Below are 20,536 nucleotides of genomic sequence, written 5' to 3' on the forward strand. Positions count from 1 at the left end.
CCAAGACGACTAAGTATCAGGATGCCTTTTTGACTATATGATAATAGGTTTTGTTATATATTAATATATGTTAAACTTATCTATATGTGTAGATGCATATGTGCATATGTAGCTATGCATTAAATCTCAGAGGCAAGCCTCTATTTTCTTTCACTGACATTGTCTGGTATAAGAATTCACTATGACACCCTGGGCATAAATCTGATTCAGCCTTACTCATAACTTTATGTCATGTAAAGAGTCACTGAGTAGAGCCTTGGGAAGTGGCCAAAGGGTGCAATGATGAGATATGGTGTTGGATTTATGCCATCGAGGGTCTAGGGAAATGCCACTCTAGGAAACTGGAGCTAAGGATGTTGCCTCCTTGGGTGAGCTGGAACCCTCTTCACCCTGTCCATGGCTCAGTTGACAGCTGCTTTCAGGAGCAAGTAATCCAATCCTCTAGAGAAAGAACAGGGGCCCCAAGAAACAAGCCAAAGCCACCAATGGCTGCTGTGGGATTCCCTGAGCACTCTGTGGAAGTAGAATGGGATGAGCAAGCTCAACCACAACTTGGCTGGATTGAGAACTACCTCACAGGGGAAGTCTATGTTCATCCTCCAGCCTAATGTATAACAAACACCTTTACCAGTATGAAATGCTGCCACAACAAACACTTTGGTTCAGAGATGCAGCCTTGACCATACCACCTCCCAGCCATAGCCTTAAAGGGTCATAAACATGCACAGTGAGAAAAAGTTCCAGAGTGGGGAGCAGGGAGGCATGCTCACATGGGAAAGTATTAGTAGGCCCATCTGGCTCCGTGAGGAGATATAGGTGGCTCACAGTTGTTGGGAAAGAGGGTGTCATAGTTTTCAGTAGTGTAGTTACTTGTAAATTGCCAGTTTTTGAGCAAATAACCCCTTACCCATGCTCATGCGGGTAACACTAGTTAGACGCAGTGGGCTATGAACAAACAAACAAGAATACATGAAAACAGGAGGGGCATTTGCTGGGATGAAGAAGTAGTCTTTAGCTGGGCGTTGGTGGCCCACACCTTTAGTCTCAGCACTTGAGAGGCAGAAGCAGGTGCATCTCTGTGAATTCGAGGCCAGCCTGGTCTACAGAGTGAGTTTCAGGATAGGCTCCAAAGCAATACAGAGAAACCCTGTCTCGAAAAACCAAAAAATCAAACAAACAAAAAAGTAGTCTTGTGGGGGGGAGGGAGATAGGAGGAAATAAGGAGAGAATGTGATCAGCAGAATGTATATATACATATATATGTGTAATACATATTTATATTATATATTTATATATACCTATATAATGTTAACATTAGATTTTTAATTTGACTTTTTCACTTTTATTGAATTAATCTCTTGAATCTCATATTGTTTTCCTTATTTTGTTAATTGTATTTTCTTCTGTTTCATTAGGAGTTTGTGTTCCCTTTGTGTTAACTGGACACTCTTGATAATCATCATTCTATTGAATTCTTTGTCTGGGAATCCATCTGCTTCACTTTCACTAGAAGCCATTACTGTGGCACTGGCCACTTCTAGAGGAGTCACATCGCTTTGACTTTTCATGTGTCTCTTGATTCTGTCCTGGAACCTGAACATCTGGGATTAGTCATTTTTTTTTTTTGTCTTTTGTTTTTTGTTTGTTTGTTTGTTTGTTTATTGGGGGGGTTGAAAGGCAAGACAAAGTTTTACTTTTAAGTGATTACAAGCACACCAAATAACATGTAACATGTTCTTGAGTCCTAGCATCCAGTAATTTGGGTTAAGATATACTAAAGGCAGCCTGAACAAGCATATCTCTGTCCTAAATTAGCCAGAAAGGACTATTATCAGGCTGGCTGTTGCTTCATAAGAGTTACAAATGCTATTTAACATTTTTCATAGATAATGCCCCTGAACTTTAAGAACATAGAGGGAACAATTTTTTCCCTTGCTTTCTTCAAAGAATTGTTTTTTTTTTTAAATAGACTAATAAAGGAAAAATCAACAGTGATGCCTACTGCTTCCACAAACAAGTAGGAAATTTATACTCTTAAAGACACACAAGGTAAAACAATGAAACTTCAGGGACTTACTAAGTTGTACAAAAAGCTAGATTTGATACTCTCAAAAAGTGAAGGGACCGACAACAGCATAGAGAAATAATTTAATGCCTTCCAGAATAAAACTGGAGCTCTGCGGAGGAGGTTTCCTATTCTATGAGGGAATCTCCCATGACAACCCACAGAGCAGGTGCTTCCACCACCTATCCGTTTGTGCGGTAATTTTCATGGATTTCTGGCCGGATGTCACACATACACAAAGGCCAGGAGGTTACCCAGGACTCCATCCCTGTTCTGTTGGCAATAGTTCTAGAAGACGGTCATCTCCTGGGTCTCCTTCTCCACCTCACTGCTACAACCGCGTGGGACCCCAGTGCGGCAGATTCCTTGACCTTGATTTTCTCCCTCTGCAGGTGATACTGTTCAATCTCAGTCTGGGCTTTTCTCTTGGCCTGCTGCAGCCGCTGGTTCTTTTGCTTGTGGGCCTCAGCCGGCCCGATTCTCTGCCCTGCTTCTCGGGCTGCAGCAGCTGCTGGATGCCTTGAGACTGACTCAAGTTGCAGGGACCTCTCTGCCGAAGGAACACCCTAAATCAATGACTTACACACACACACACACACACACACACACACACACACAAACAAACACACACACACACACACACACACACACAGGTTTGGTTTTAAACCACTTGTCTTTCAATTGAAGGGGCTGCAGTGTTCAGGTGGGACCAGGTTACAATATGGTGGAAGTGTAATTACTCTCCACTGGAGCAGGGATGCAGCTCAGTAGCTAGACCCTCAACACTCACTAGCCTCATTCTGGGCACGATCTCCATCCAATAACACCCTGTGCCTATAAAACCAGCTTCAGAAGAAGTTGCAACTGGTAGACAAACCCCCCCCCTTGAAATTAAAGTAACAGTCAGCTAAACACATTACTCCTTCATCTCTAATAATCTTGGGAGGGAAAAAAGGACGGTGGGAGACATGGTAAGATATTGTTACCAAGGGCGAAAATGAAAAGAAGCAGAATGAGACAAGCAATTAGTATTTGAGCAAGAGAGAGAAAAGGAACACAGCAGAAAGTAAACGGAAGGGGGCGAGAGAAAGGGGAGAAAAAGCAGCTGCTTCCACTGATAGAATGCAAAGAGAATCCAGATGACCTTAAATAATTCCAGCACGTGGGGTGCTGACCAAGGAGATTCCCCGACCACAGGTCAACTGCACCCTATAGGAGAGACTATCTCAGATGGGGAAGAGGGGTCTTAGGGCCGGACAAGCTGTCTGCAACATGGGGGGAGTCTAATAGCAAACAGAAGAGGACAGCATAAGATTTTCTGTGTATGAGCTGCTCTGTCTGACTTAGCCTCAGTTAAGCAGTCTTTACAAAAAGTTCTACAGTCAAAGAAGAAGCTGAAGGAGGGTGGTGGGATGGGAAGGAATAAAAATAACAATAATTAAAATATAAAAAAGAACTACAATGTCAAAATAAGTGTAAGGATGAAGAGATCCAATTGCTCATCCCAGGAACGTCCCTTTCTCAGTGGGGTGGTCGGAGCCTGTAGCATATTGTCCTTTCTTCTCCGCACTCTTAGTCTGGTATCCTCCAATTAGAACAAAGACCCTGTGTGCTATCTTGCTTCCTGGTTTTGATTTTTGTTTGTTTGTTTTGTTTGTTTGTTTGGTGTTGTCTTTCAAGTAGAGGATGTGATATGCAGTATGCAGTCATGATTACTCTAGGTGATCCTCCCTTCTCTGGGTACTCACTAGGGCTGTCTCAAAGATTCCCATTGGCTTTAGACATGAGCATCTCCAAGTTCTTACCACAGCTGGGCACTCTTCCATGAAGCTAGGGAGCCTCAGTCCAGTCTAGGAGGGCTCAGACAGACAATCCACCACCTGCAGCACTCTACAAATCTGAAAGGATTTCTTATCCCTCTAACTAGAGGATTTGGCAGCACACATGGCAGACTTTGGTCCTGACTACCTAGAGTGAGCTCCAGGGGGAGCCCCAGGAAGACACATACAAGAACAGATTTTATCTCTAGTCCCACTTCAACTCTGACTCAACAGTCATCTTTTGAAAATGGCTTCTTGCCACCACTATAGTCCAGTGCTGAAAGGAAGAGCGGATTTGCCCTACATCTACACAGTATAGGAACCTGAGGAGTCCTGTCTGATTGGACAACAAATACTCTAAATGATGAGTTTTGTGTTCATTGTAGATTTTTGATCTTGCTGCTCCTCCTGCTCTTCACAGATTTATCCCTCAAGTATGCTCTCTCTTTCTCTCTCTCTCTCTCTCTCCCTCTCTCTCTCTGTGTGTGTGTGTGAGAGAGAGAGAGAGAGAGAGACAGAGAGAGAAAGAGAGGGAGAGAAAGAGAGAGAGAACAGTACACATTTTCTGATACTATCTTTCTACTAAGCAATGACTCCCACTTCTGGGGCTCTGGTGTCGTATTCACACCACACTTGGAGCTGAACTCTCTCTCTCTCTCTCTCTCTCTCTCTCTCTCATTTTGTTCTGTTTTCTGGAGTTTTCTTCCCTGTTTGGTGTTGAAAGCTCAGTGGTTTTCTGCATTCACCCACCTCTGAGGGTGCTGTGCTGGCTTACTCCCTGGAGGTTTTAGTTGATGCATAGCTATTTTCCACCATCTCCTGGTCCTCTCTTTCCTTCCTAACCACCACTTCCTTAATCAAGATTTTAGTTCCTTTGAAAAATCTATCGACTATTTCCAAGATCATTACATAAGAGCCAATAAAAGATCATTGGGACATCAAAAATAATTCTGAGAAAGCTGAAATTGGGACTCCACAAGATGTCAGTGGGATACTACTATTCCTGGGTGGACAGACAGACAGACTCACAGGAACAATCAAGGAATCCAAAAATTGCCCACACTCTATAATTTGTTTTTTAATATGTTGCCAACAAATTTTGATTGCTTTTCAATAAATGTCATGGAGAAATTTGATTAAGACAAAACATTTCTCTCACTTCGTACCACATTTAAAAAAGCCCTAAGTCTAATGGTAAAATTATAGAGCATCAGATGTAAGAGGGTGTTTTAACTGTGATTGGTAAAAGTTCTTTAGTAGATCATGGAAACTGCTGATGAGAACTACAGCACACTGTACTCTCATCCCACATCCCACTGAATTGGCCAGAGTTAGCACTGACCATACAACTTGACATGAAGCTGTTTAAAGGATGTGTTCGGGCATACACTCCCATACATTGTTAGTGAGACTTCAAGATGTTACACTTCCCATGGATATCCATTAGTACCCCTCACAAAACTGAAGATACACTTGCCAGGTGACCAAATAGTTCTACGCCTACGTATTGACTCAAAAGAAATTAAACGAAATCTGCATTTTGTGTAAAAAGCCAAGCTAAAATGTCGTCAAAGCTTAGGACTTACACAAATGTATTGATGACATATTCTGTACATAGCTGTGATCTCCACTCATGAGGCTCCCCTTTTCACACAAAACCTAGTACAAAGCAGAAAAGCCCATCCCCCAACAGAGTCTCAGCACACAGTATTACATTCCGGTGATTAAGTCACGGGGAGTTTAAGTGCTGAGGGTCTCACTAACCTGATCATGTCGGTCATGTCACAGAGAGACCAGGCGGGATGAAGGAGAACCTCAGTCCTCCTGGGACATTAGAAGTGTCAGCATTAAAGACACAACAGTTCTCAAGGAGCAAGAATGAGTGTCCGGAGACTTCATCTGATGGGAAATGTCATTTTGTAAATATGTTTCTCTTATTGGTTAACGAATAAAGCACTGTTGGCCAATAGGGAAGCAAGATAGGTAAGACTAGGAGAGGTGGCAGATTCCGGGAAACGTAGGATGGGGTCTTGATGTGATCTCAGGAAGAGAGGACTCATGAGTCTGGCATTCTTGGAAAGATAAGATGATGTAGAAATACATATTAGTAATTATTGGTTAGTAATTAAGACAAAGCTAGCCAATAAGAAGCTCTAGACACTGGCCAATAGTTTCATAATTAATACAGTGTTTCTGTGTGTTATTTGGGGCTGATGCTACTGTGGGACCAGTTGGTGGGAAAGTGCTTGTAACATTCATCCTCTGCCCTGGTTTATTCTATGAGTTCCAGGACTAGCAGTGTTTGAAAAAGGGACACTAAAGTTCACAAGGGTGAGCACTGTGTCCATCTGAGCTGTGACCTGGGGACATTTAGGAAAAATCTTGCAGCTAGATGAGATAAGGACACTCATGTGCATCTTTGACCTTCTAGAAGGACTCAATGTTGAGACTAACAAACATCCTGATGGCAGAAATCCTCCACGTTGAGACTGAGCTGCATCCTCTAATCAAGGCTGCTAAGGTTCCTGCCTCATGCACTCTTAAATGAGGCTTGACTGGTTTTCTTCATTGGTGCCATGGTTCCTGACCCACTGACTCACTGAAAGAACTTGGGCTTGCCTTGCTATGGCCCGAATCTGGAAAAGTCATGGAGACAGATGGATAAGCACTCATTTGGGGTTTGGAGTCTGGAGCAGAGATCCTGCTAATGAGGAGCTGGCCAATTGGGTGGAGTCAGCAGCCAGGCACTGGGGCCACAGCTCCATTAGGGGAGGCTTTCTGTGGAGCTGTGGCTCCATCCATGTTCTGAAAGCCAGTGTGAGTGAAGGGCTAAGGACACAGTGGAAGGTGGCCCACCACAGGGTAATGAGGAAAGCTGAGTCTACCTGTGCGCAGAAAAGACTTTGTGATCCATCGCACAGTCATGATGATGGTCTGGAGTCGGGAATATGCCTTGCCAAGATTTGCCCAGGCAGTTCTCATGAAACCAGCTCCCCAGGGGGCCAGAAATTTAGAGACCAGGTGTCTTTGCTAACATCATTGAGTCACTGTTGGCTGAGGAGCCCAGGCAGCCTAGGACAATGGCTGATTCTCCCATAATCAACAGGACAGCAGGTAGAATAAGAGCAATGCAGAGCTACTCTGACTCCAGAACCAAAGGAAGACCAGACAGGCAAGAATGCCTTTTGGTCATTGTGCGTGGTCCCTCTAGCTAGATCCATCTGTCTGGTATCCATAACCTAACTTGAAGAGGAAAAAATCAATCAACAGAACACAAGTTAATTATCTGGAACAATTAGTCATTTTCTCACCTAGTGTATGATTAGCCAACACTTTGGGATCCTAATTATTTCCAGGGCAACTTGTAGAGTGTGAGTGAAAATGTCACTGTTAATGTTTTCTCATGAGAATTTCAAGCCAGAGGCCATTTAAGTGTCACATTCCTCAGACAAGATGTAAATTATACAAATATTTATAATACCACAAAATGCAGGCAAACTCACACTAGACGAGTAGTTCATGATTAAAATGCCCAGTTCCCCAGAGAGATCATAGTCACACATCAGTTTTAGACATTCACACTTGCAGCACAGAATGAGTAACATTGGCAGGGTGATGTGTGGATGAACAGACAACTTTGCATACCCCACTGTCCTCATAGCAGAAGCAGGAGAAATTAATCCCTCATCCCTACATCATTATGCCCAATGAGTCTTCAAGTTGGTTAATCTCACTTTTGTCTGTAGGGAAGTTAACTTTGAAACTCCCTTTTAAAAGATGGATTGGATTAGAGGGAGCTCTCTCTCTCTTTCTCTCTCTCTCTCTCTGTGTGTGTGTGTGTGTCCTCTGTCTCTCTCTCCACCTGTGAAGCTTCCTTTGGCCAATGGTACAGATAGGAGTATGGGGGCCTAGATTTACTAGAAGACACAGGGCTCCTTCTTTATTAGAAGACAGAGAGTTGTCTTCCTTGTGATTCTGAGACAGCAACTGTGAAGATGTTGTGAGGAGAAAATTCCTAAGGAAAGACCCATCCATTGGGACCCCAGTCCTACAGATTCCCACATTATCCTTTGACAATGAACAGTCTCTACTCCCAGGAAATCCTTCCATCGCTCACCCTAACCACACCACCTTACCTTGCCTACAATCTGTCACTAAAGTGGGTGATGATTTCTGTTCAGAGAGGTGGGAAGAGCTGGGGAATGAGAGCTGTATAAAACAAGACTAAGTTGAAGTTGCCAGCTGTGTGTGTGGTCTTCAAAGGGAAGTACAATGCAAAGAGATGAGAGGATATGAGCCAGTGTGTGTCAGGGAACCTGGTGTTAATGCTGTTCATTTCAGGACCTACCAGTGGGTCACATTCCCACCCTACCAGTAGACACAGGGCAGGATGAAGATGCAGAGTCAAGATGCAGACTAAGTGCTATGGGTGTCCCCCCACAATGTGAGTGCAGGGAATAGTCTGTCCTCATCTTCTCCTCTCCTCATGGCCACAGTATTCCAGGTAAGATATAAACTCAGGACCCGAGTAGCTATACAGGCTGCTTCCACACCCAACTGAACTCTCCCAGATCACTTCCTGTTTATTACAAGACTCTTCACTCCTGTGTGTGTGTCTGGGTATGTTTGTGTGTGAATGTGTGTATGTGTGTGTGAAAGAGTATATGTGTATTTCTGTGTGAAAGAAGTGTGTGTGTATGTGTGTGAGTATGTATGTGTGTATGTATGTGAGAATGTGTGTGTGTGTGTGTGTGTGTCTTGCTGTGTGTATTGCCTCACCACATTCTACACACATATGAAGAGCAGTCTGGCAACTCCATGGTGAGTTCCCAGCAAATGTAAATTGTTTCTTCTCAGTAACAACAGCAAGAGCAGTATAACTGGGCTTCAGACTGCAGGAGGCATGGGATCTGGGATAAAAGCACTAAATCAGGCCTGCTGCAGCCCAGAGGAATACACCGAATGTTCCAGCACAGAGGGCATGGCAGCACCTGAGCAGAGGCGAACAACACCTCTTGAAGCAGCAAGGGGCTGCTGCGCTTGGGGAAGAGTGGTGTTTGTGTTAGTGAGGGCACTTCCAAGATTCAGCCGTGAAGAAGAAATCGCCACTAGCTTATGCCTTCTCAGTGCCAAGTCTGCGTCTGATGCAGATTTATTTTGCCACCTAATCATCATACCAACTTCTTCATGACAGGAGAAATGTTGTCCCAAGAATAATGAGGTTCACACATAATTAAAAAAAAAAAAAACCTGACCAGTTTACCAAGATAACAAGTACAGGTTTAAATTCCCATCTGTTGGTTTCCCAAACAGTGACAGATGACAGCCAGGGGAGGTTTTTTGAGGTGTGGGCTGTGTCTTAGTATGAAAGATGGAGAACAAAGTCTAAAACTAAAATCCGAAGAGGAGGGACTGCCTGTGCCAGATTAAGGTGTTTAGACCATCCCCGGCATGAAACCAGGAGTTGGAGCGGGGATTTCTATGGCCATAGTCGTCTCAGAGTGCTCATCTGTGAGCAAAGCTCTCTAATGAGACAGAAGTCCTGGTGAAAAGCCTGTGCAAAGCTGGGATTATGGCGGTTTCTCAGAACACTCAGAGCTACACACTGAGCAGCCAATTGCACTGTTAGAACTCAAACAAAGTTTTATTATCTCAAAAAAGATAAACGTATCCAATGCCATTCTCCAAGTAAATAAAATTTTGATGCTATTTTGTTCCTAGTTAAAGAATTTGCAATCATCACTTTTGTAAGATTTAAATTTTTGGAGAAAAAAAAATCCCCCTTTTTATATGGAATCAGTTAAACCATGGGCAAATACAACAGAGTTCCAAATAAAGTCATCACTTAGAATTTAAATTTAGTTTAAAATCTCATTTACAGTTATAAGAAACCAAGAATTTTCAGATAAATCATAGCCTACAATTTTGGTGCACGGTATGCTAGATGGAGAAAATCCATCTGTGCAAATCCAGGAGTTTTGACATCAGAGATGCCAGGCAATCCATGCTGCAGGAACACAAAAGCCAACCTAACAGATCAGGGATGGAAATGCTGTGTATCAGTGTTTACAATAAATTGGGCAGTCCATAAGCCCTGTCTATGGAAAACCTGACTGGGGTGCCTTTAGAAACTGGGAAACCCATTCACCCTTTTAAGACTAGAACTTACAGGACAGCATAGCATCTCCTCACAGACCAGCTAAGAGCACACATGCAGAAAGGAAGAAAAGCAGACAGTGCCTATGGAGCCCAGTGACTCAGGTCCATGAACTGACCTGAGACTGATTCCCAGAGCTCATGTGGTGGAAGCAGAGATCTGGCTCCGGCAAGCTGTCCTCTGATCTCCACACATGAACAACTGGGGGTGTGCACACACATACACACACACAAACACCACACAGGTGCACACACACACACATGCATACATATACACACATACCACACACATACATACACTCACACATACTCACATATACCACACAACTATACACACACACACACACACTCACACACACATATATACCACACTGCTACACACATACACACATGTACACACACATACATATACACATACATAAACACATACACACACACTCACACACATACATTCACACACATCACATAGCTATACACACATACACACACATACATATACAGACACACTCACACACATATATACACACACCACACACATACACACTCACACACACCAAGACTTATACACTCACACACACCACACAGCTCCACACACATATATACATACACCACACAATACACATATACACTCACACACACCACACACCTACACACTCACACACACCAACACCTACGTATTCACACACACCACACAGCTACACACACTTATATACACACATGCACACGTACACACACCACACACATACACACTCACACACACATACTCTCAAATACCACAACCTACACACACATGTATACACACATGTACACATGCATATACAAACACATATACATATACACACAAACACATATACATGCTCAAACATGCACACATACACGCAGATTCACTAACACATACACACTGACACACACACTCACAAACACATACATACACACACTCTCACAAATGCATATACAGTCACAAAAATACACACTCACACACATGTGCATGCACACACTCACACACACATACACACACGAGGAGGGATATAAGTGAAAAAAGAAACTACAAAATGGGTCACATGGAACTAAAACAGGTGGCAGCAAAGCTCTTTGCCTCTGAAGATTCTGAGCACAGGTTTATCCTTTCTTCCCTAGCTCACACCTTCTTCCTGAAGGACCCAGCTCACATTATTCCCTCTGCTTAAACCTCTATGTCTCCTTTGACCCTGATTCTTGCCTCTAGGTTACGACAGAAGGGCCTTCTGGTCATTTGGGTCCACCTGAGTAATTTACAGTAATCTTACAAGCCCTGGGCCCTTAATGTGTGTAAGCATATCTGTGTGATCCCTTTCCATGACAGGTGAAATATACATGGAAGCTGGGGATTTTGATGTGGACATTTTTTGGAGTCCATTATTCTGCCTGCTAGGGAGGTTTAGTCTGGCAGAACATCAGAATTCTATGGCAAATTTTCAGAGAACATAAAGGGTTAAGGAAAGTGCTGACTGGCAGCTGAGCAAATCCTACAGAGAAACTGTAAAAAGTAAGAGGGAAGTTGGATCAGGCTGCCAGGAAGGCATTTAAAATACACACTAAACTTTGAGGTTCATGATTCAGCCCAGTGGTAGCTTGCTGAGCATGTACAAAACTCTAGGTGGAATTTCAGCATGTATGTGTGGACACATAGCAGTCCACACAAGAGGCAGGTGTGTTCCTGTACATCTCAGGGAGATGCATTGCCTTTTGGAGTATCTGCTTCCAAGCATCTCACAACACAGAGGGGCCTCTGTCTGCGTCAGAGTCTACCATCTGAGAATCCACAGGGACCTCTGCCTCCATCAGAGTTCAGCTCAGAACACACAGGGACTCAGGTAAAGTACAGGTCACTGACTCAGCGTATTTTTCTGGAAAAGAACTTCTCCCAGTCAGGGAGATGAATCATTTTGTTCCTTTCAAACAAAACAAAAAAAGCATGTTAGAAGAGCACTGGACAAGAGCACTCTAGCCTGCAGAGTATGCACAAATGTATCAGTTCAATCTCCCAATTTCCTCATCTGTAAGATGAAGTCATCACCCTTGAAGGCATAGGGACCCGTACACTTACCTTCACAGATGCTGGAACTCCAGGAATGATTCCCCACACCCAACATACTGTAGCTTATTATCCTGTATCTGTTTAGACTCCTGTCTACACCCTGATTGAGTTACTAGGGCATGCAAGACGGCAGCACGCTTCTGGATGCATCTCCTGACATTTCCATGGCGGAAACTACACGTTATCTGCTGTCAATCATATTCTGCATCTTGAGGATTGGAAGAGACATGGGATGAGAGTGTTGGAACTGGAGTTTTATCCCCAAGGAAGCATAATAGAAGTTACTGATGGAGAAGTCATTTATAGACCCAATTCTTAACTCCCCAGGGTAATTTTACAATTCTTTATACCTGAAGAATTTAGTTAAATTAAAATAATCCTTTTTTACTGAGTCAGCTTCATATCCTGTATTGAATACTGAGGGATGTCAGGTTCCAGCTAGTATTTTATAGGAGATTCACAGACGGTGGGGGTGGCTGGAACCTTATTAAAAAAAACCCACAGGAGCAGGGAATGAGTGTGGGACCGGATCTCCTTACTGCGTGGTGAACCTATCTGCCTCCTATTGTATTTTATTCAGTGTAAGTACTGAGCAGTAACATCATTTTATAAGAGCAGATAGATATGGGCCATGTGAGTACCGGCATGGCTGCCATTAATTGCGTCTTTACCTGCGCGGCAGTACACAATGAAAGTTTATGTTTTGTTTTATCTCAAAAGATTAATTCATATTAGTCATTTCAGGAATCTCTACTCACTGAATAATGGGTGGTAATAGTGCCTATGAAAGCAAATAATAAAAGCTAACTTAACAGAGTTCCTTATGTCACAGTTTGTAGATTTGCCCAATTCACGCGGCCAGAAAATAGTGGGACTGAGATTTGACTCAGGCTCTTGTGGGTGCAATAATAGGTGCTATCCCATTTCATTAAAATGCCCTAACTGAGGCATCCACTTGCCAGCTGCTGCAAGCAAGAAGTACTAGTATTGCCTCATTGAGAACCTAGGAGGCAGCCCTCAGCATTGAAGAGGTCTCAAATGGCTAGGATGAGATCATTCGCATCTGTATGAACTATACTATGTAGACAATGTTATGCCATATTCCCAATTCACATGCATAAACTCAACCCGCAATGGACCTGGGATCTAGCTGCCATTAAATCAGAGGACTAGCACCCTCACACACTGGACAACCCAGAGAGCTCCCTCAGCTCTCCCTCCATGTGATGACGTAGGGAAACATTCTGTTGATGAGCCTCCTGCAGAGCCTCACCAGACACCAAGTCTGTCAGCACCTTGGTTCCAAGTCCCTACAAAAAAATTTCCCTTGTTCATTAGCCTGGTAGATCATGCCATTTTGTTACAGAACTCAAACAAACTAAGACATCAAAGAAATGCTTCCCTGTGATGTCCCTTCCTGGTTTGAGTTACTTCCTCCTTTAGAGAGGCCTCTAAGAGGTCTTGGTCATCATATGCACCCAAAACACTGCCTCAGACTCTATCTCTTAGAAACTCGACCTTTGGTTCCTGAACCCAGGAACAGACTCAAGAGCCAGATTCTGAGGTGTGATCACTCTCCATCTAGTGTGTAGTGATATGCCAGTCACTATAAGCAAGCGAGGGAGTTTCAGCATAGACCAGTACTGAAAGGGGTCAAAGGGCTAAGACCTTCTCCAGGGTGATCGGAGATAAGAAGCCATGGGCTTGGGAGTTCTCACTTGCACAACATCTCTGGCGCTGAGGAGACAGAGATTACAATCTCCCTGTAGATCGTAAAGAGAATACCACAGAAGACTGTAGAATTCAGACATTCTTGCTGAGTGCCACAGATATGTTAGAGGGGGAATGACAAAACCCACCAGTAACTTAAAGAGAAGCCCTGTGTGGAAATGGGAGGGGCATCTTGAAGCCTCCTATGACCAAGGGTAAAACCAGGAATAAGGTTTGAGGGCAAGAGTCACCCACATTAGGGTAGCTATAAATTCACGGGCAGAGACAAAGGGCTTAACTAATTATTTGTTGAGCAGCCCTGAACAAAATCAAGGACGGGAGTCAAGATGTCAGCAAGAGATATGTGTGGGGACTTAAGGGAGTGGAGATGTTCCAACTGAGAGTCATGCAACAGTGGGCAATGTCACCCAAGTCCACCAAAGCCCGGGTGCCAGTGAGTACATGGTGTGGTGCTGGCAGGGCACACCATAGATCACACGCTGGGAACTGGCAAACTAGAAAGAGAATGGCATGACTTCTTGGAAGATGTTCCCTGTCAGACACAAGGCCCTGAGAGGAGGGGACGTTGTCCTTCAGGGCGGGATGGTATCATGAAGATCATGGTCAACATGTGGGGCTATGTCCTCAAAGTACAGTGACTGCATGGCACGGTGCATGGCAGGATGGCAGTTAGGCTCGGCCCACTCTGCCCAGCCCCACGACTGTTGGACACCAGCATTCTGCTGCCCCTGCTCCCTAATGATGGGCGGGACATGCATGGCCATGTCATCGCTATGTTACTCATTACCGGGCTGTGTAGGGAACTCAGTTATGCTCGAGTTTCCCTTTTTAAAGCAAGTGCCTCACCCCTCCCTCCTTTAAATTTAGGTTGGCCACCAGCTATCCCCCTCTTCTTCTCTTCCTCTCTCTCTCTCCCCCTCTCTCCTCTTCTGTTCCCGGTGCCTCTATGTCTCTTCCCTTTCTAAATAAACTCCTCCTTTAAGCTCTATCTGCCTGGCGTGTTATTCCCTCCCTCCTCGGTCACCCTCATCTGCTATGGAACCTACTATGCTCTCCCACATGGTCCCTTACCTTGGGACCCCACTCACTTGGGACCCACACTAGGGACCACTCACTCCCATCTCCACCTTTTATTCTTATAACTGTAACAAAAGAACAACAACGACAGCATCAGGAAGTTTGCATTTCCTAATCCTGCATTTTTTGGCTCTGCGGCCAATCTATGAGTCTAGAGGTCCCAAGAGCAAAAGGGTTGAGGCCATTAACAGGACATAGTAACAATCCATCTAAACCCAAAGCCACATCCCTTGCCTGATTGCTTTGAGCTCTGTATGCCAGAAAACCAGCAGATACAAAAGTGGCCATGATGTGTGAGAAGGAATTAGTTTGGCCACTATGGGGTCAAAGTGCACATAGAATGATGCTCTCAGGGAATCTAAGAGGTTCTCTTGATGCAAAACAATAGCTAAGTAAACCACAGCCAGATTAGGTAACTGAGTTTTCAGACCTATTAAGAATGAGTTGGGTCAACTGACCCACTAAGCAATCCTCCCGAGCGCACAAGGTGATAATTAACAATGAGGGTAATTCAGTGTTTCTGGAGGAGTGGGCATTGTCGGTAAGATTCTCCTGCAGCGATGAGGATGGGACTCTGCCAACAATCCGCCAGAGGGTTTCCCAAAACTGTAAGCATGGAATCGTGATTGGAGAGATGCTTCTTTGAAGAACTAGTGGCTGTGGGGACTGCACAGGGATGATTGTTGTGGATCAGGTGGTGTCCACTCAGTTTCCCTTTTCTGGATTGACATATCCTGACCCAATTGTCAGAGTTGGTGGCTGCTAGTGGACAGCTGTCCCCTTTCTTGGTTGACTGTGACTATATCTGGGGAAGTTCCCAGCCCCAATCCTCACTTTACACTCTTCTTTCCAGACTTATCTTCAGAGGCCCACCTCTGAGAAGATTAACTAGTACAACTGAGTGTATGGCTAACCCACACTTAGCATCTTTCTCTAATTATTAACTTGGTGTGATGATGCACACCTGTAATCTGAGCACTTGGGAGACTGAGGCAAATGGACCGTAAGTTCAAGGCCAGCATAGGATGCACAGCAAGACCATTTATCAAAAGCAAAACAGAGTGAGAAAGTGAAGAAGGAAACATCTTTGATTTCACAGTTTTCTTGCACACCTCAAAGTCTGACTGAGTTAGTATGATAGGACTGATAGCCACAGGAAGAAAAGGGCAGTGGCAAGAAGGCCCAGGCTATTTGACAGCATGCTGTTTCTTCAGAATACCCAAGTCGGTTTCTCAGGACCCATGTTGGAGGCCTCACAACTGCCTGTTAATTCCAGCTTATAGTGTGTCTGATGCCTCTTGTCTCTGTGGGCACCTGCACTTACACAAGCATACACAAACACACACACAAACACACACACACACACACACACACACACCATGTGTAATTAAAAATAATAAAAACAAATCTTTTAAAAAGGCATGTGCATGTGTATATGAGTCTGTGTGCATGTCACTGTGAGTGTGTGTGTGGCTATGCATGTCTATAAGTGTGTGTGTGTGTGTGTGTATGTGTGATACAAAAAGCACATCATAACTACTTTATAAAAAGTTGATATCTGTCTGCACATAACACTGAACCACCCACAATTACCCAAGTGTCGAACCGTGTTATTTTAACTCATTTTTGACACCATCACTAACTGAGGTTGCATTCCACTTGTGGTATGAATCAACTTTGACCTATTTTTTTTTCAAAATAAATATTTCTTCTTCATGATTCTCAGGAATCATCATCAAAACCCGGGGAAGGATTTAATTACTTAATAACATAGTTTATCTCTTGTCAATAATAATCGTGACATATTGTCAGCTACGCAGCTTTGCCCATAGCTTAGGAACATGGAAATATTGGCAGAAATTCTACCAGAAAGCCAGGTCTCTGTAGTGTATGTGGGTTCACAGAGCTGTTCTCACTTTTCATGCAAGCCACAGAAAACAGACCATGATCAAGGGGAAATGGCAACAGAGAGGTGGCTGTGTCTGCAGGCAAGGACACTTTCCCCTAAGCCTGGCAACCTGAGCTCCATCCCCACATGGTAGATGGAGAGGGCAGACTCCTGAAAGTCGTCCCTTGACCTTCAAACATGTGCCATGGCTCACATATGTATGTGCATGCCCAAATAAATAAGTTAAAAATGGGATGATTGTCAAAGGGATCACTCAGACAGAGCCCTGCAGCCAGGCGTGTGTGTGAGCCTCAGCCCTGTACAATCTGAGACCACTGGTAGACAACCAGAAGATTATGCCCAGATGTAGGGTTGAGATTCCAAGTTGTAAAAATGATGTAGGTCTGGTAAATTATTCTGTATGTTCCCTAGAATGTTTGCATACACCGGTATTCTTGTATATTCATACAATTTTTATTCTTCATTGTGCTCACATATTATCATTTCTAAGTCTGTGGCCCATGCACAGCTGACTGTACCTCCCCTACCTGAGCTGTCTTCATTCGCCTGATCCAGACCCACATAGTCTTCAGAGTGAGTTGAGACCTTCTGCCTCTTCAGCTTCCTGGATGAGAAGGATAAGTTGCCCACCTTCCCACCTGGGAACATTTGTGGATATTGGCAGTAAATCTTCACTATTAGGTACCTCTGCCGGCTTTTCTCAGAGTAAGTCATAGTGGGAAGCCTGTTTTCGTCTCTATCAATGTTTGTGAGTCTCTTTCAAAACCAGCCACTGTTCATTTTTCTCTTGTTACTGGTTTACAGTTTAAGTCCCGTTTCGCCTTCATGCTTTTGTTCCCCCTTTAGTTTTGACATGCCTGACTCTGATTAATTGTTCCTAAGATTAGTCAGCAGTCAAGTGTTCTTTTACGAAGTCAGACTCCATGTAGCTGTTCGTCTTTTGGGGGGCACATACTGCATGTTTCATTAATTTCTTGACTTGTTTTTATTTCTCATGTTATTGCTAACACGGCTTCATTGGTTTGTTTTCAATCTCGTTTGAACTCAGCACTTGGCTCATTAACTTTCCATCCAACTTTTCCTTGTGGTTTAGTCGCTGAGTGTCCCCCCAGAGGCTCATGTGTTGAAATTTGCTCCCTGATGGCAGCATGACTGAGTTGTAACTGGGTCGTGAAGCACTGACTAAAGTTTCCTATGGAAATTTCTTTAAACGAGTCTGAAGGGTTTAAGTGTATAACATCTCTGTTGTGAAATGATTCCAAATCTCAGTTTTATCATGCTTTTTTTCTTATAAAACATACAAAAACATTTGAAATAAATCAAATCTTCAATGCATGCTAATTTTCTCTGGGTATTATTTATTCACAAAGGGCTATTACATTAATAACAGCTACAGAACATACTTTCTACATAGGTAGGTGGGTCTCAGTCTAGAAAATGATAATAAAAATCACATTGACCATCTCAGACCTTGAATTATGCAGATGACACTGAAGTTTTTTTAAGCAGGTCAATGGAGCTTTAACAGAAACAGGGATGTCAAATGGCAATGAGGACCAGCTACAGGACCAAGGGTCAGGAAACAGCCATAACAGTGGCATCCTACAGACTATCTCAGTCTGCCTCAGAGTTCTCTCCTTAGAAAAAAACAAAAACAAAACAAAAAAAAAACAAAACAAAAAACAACAACAATAACAAAAAAAAACCTATCATATTCAAATTCCCATTTTTTAACAATAACCCTCTAGAGAAACTGTAGGAACATTCCCAGTGTATAAAGGAGCATTGCTGCTAAAGATGCTATCCTATTGCAGGGCTTTTAGGACAGTCACCATACTGAGACATTGCTGTTACTACAGTCACCAAGCTGATGCTCATTGTTACTACAGTCACCAAGCTGATGCAACATTGTTACTACAGCCACCATGCTGAGACAGTGCTGTAACTACAGTCACCAAGCTGATGCAACATTGTTACTACAGCCACCATGCTGAGACAGTGCTGTTACTTCAGTCACCATGCTTAGGTACTATTGCTACTATAGCCACCATGCTGAGATAGTGTTTCTACTATAGTCACCATGCAAATGAAGTGTTGCTACAATCACCATGCAAATGCAAACCTTTATAACAAATTCCTGCCATTACCACCACTTTATGCCTTAGACCATTGGCTCCCTCCTTCCTCCATCTCAGACCCTTGTCACCAGTGGTCTGCTCTTGGTAGCTGATTTTTTTTTATTTTATTTCTTATGCTTTCCTTTTTATGACATGTCCATCCATTTGAGTATACACTATTTATCATTCTGAGCCTGGCTTATTTTACACAGAACGTTTCTTCAAGTTCTCTTTGTATGTCGCTTCAAGTGGTCATATCTTCTTCTTTGAAGCTGAATAAATACTCCATTCTATTTTTCCCCATCCATTCAATCTGCTGCCAACTATCGCCAAACCCAGTGCCTATGAATAAGGCTAAAATGATGAGAGCAGAAGAACTTTTGTTTTCAGCGCTTTGGGATGTGAATAACCCCAGAGATGGTATGGTTGGCCATATGCTCTTCCATTTTGTATTTCAGAAGCCTCCACATCACGGTAGTGGTACTTTACCTTCTCATAACAAAGGGTAATGATTCCTTTTCCTCTGCATACTTGCCAACACTTATCTGTTGTCTTTATGGACAGCCATCCTTAATACTGTAAAACACTCACAAGGCAGATACAGCTGACATGTGTAAATGGAGTGTTCCCATGTTCATGAGTTAGAGCAGTTAATACGTGATTCAATATGATTCCTGTCGAATACTTTCTGTCTCATAAAAGATGGAAAAGTGAGAAGATACAGAGAGGGAATTATGTGATGATGGTGAAGGCAATATATGCAAAAGAAAAAAAAAAAGATCACTAACAACCGAAATCAGGGTAGGAAACGGCGGGGAGAGATCCTCCCTCCGAGTTATCATGAAGAAATGACCCTGCTGGTGTCTTGATATTACCCTTCTGGCTCCGGAATTTTTAGGAAATATTATCTGAAGCCACTGTGTTCACCTGTTTGGGGATCATTAGGAACCAAAGCACCCTGTTACTCATACTGTACCTCGTGCCACTTCATCATAGACGGCATTCACAGGGGAGTACTCCACTTTCTCCACCATCCTTGGGAGTGATGCCACATGTCTGACACATCTTGTGTTCTAGAAAACACACATGGAGTGGAGGGATGCTCCTTTCACTTACCTGGGCTCTGGAACAGCCTGGCACCTGAAGATGGTGAGCACTGCATGAAGTCTGTTGGTCAACTTATTGAAAAACAGAAGCCAGGAGTTGGGTGCTCTGGCCAGAGTCCTTGAGCGACCTGGTGAGTCTGAGTCACAATAACCCAACTCTGGAACATGTGGATTCCCTCACTCTAAATTAGGAATGACAGAATTGGTGAGTAATTACTGTCAGCATACTCAGCAGCACATTAATCTGCCATGTTGTTTTAACTGAGCTGAAGCCAGCTCAAGAGGACCCGAAGGCTCTGTGCTGTGTTAGTGGGACCCAGAAGGGGTGACTAGACTGGGGTTAGGGATGACCCCTCTTGACAATGGAATGTGAATGCTGCTACAGTAACCTCTGATGAGTGACTGGAATGGGCAGGTGACATTCCTGCTACATAAAAACTCACCCAACCATACTCCACACTCCAGCATCTTAGAGCCC

At 43.5% G+C, this 20,536-nt stretch overlaps 1 pseudogene; it reads right to left on the reverse strand.

The window, feature by feature from the left end:
• Positions 1 to 2,190: 2,190 nt before the first annotated feature.
• On the reverse strand, positions 2,191 to 19,986 carry LOC127220854 (V-type proton ATPase subunit G 1-like; annotated as a pseudogene).
• Between the last annotated feature and the right edge of the window lie 550 nt (positions 19,987 to 20,536).

This window comes from Phodopus roborovskii, unplaced genomic scaffold, assembly GCF_943737965.1.
Source record: "Phodopus roborovskii unplaced genomic scaffold, PHOROB, whole genome shotgun sequence".
NCBI classification, from domain to species: domain Eukaryota; kingdom Metazoa; phylum Chordata; class Mammalia; order Rodentia; family Cricetidae; genus Phodopus; species Phodopus roborovskii.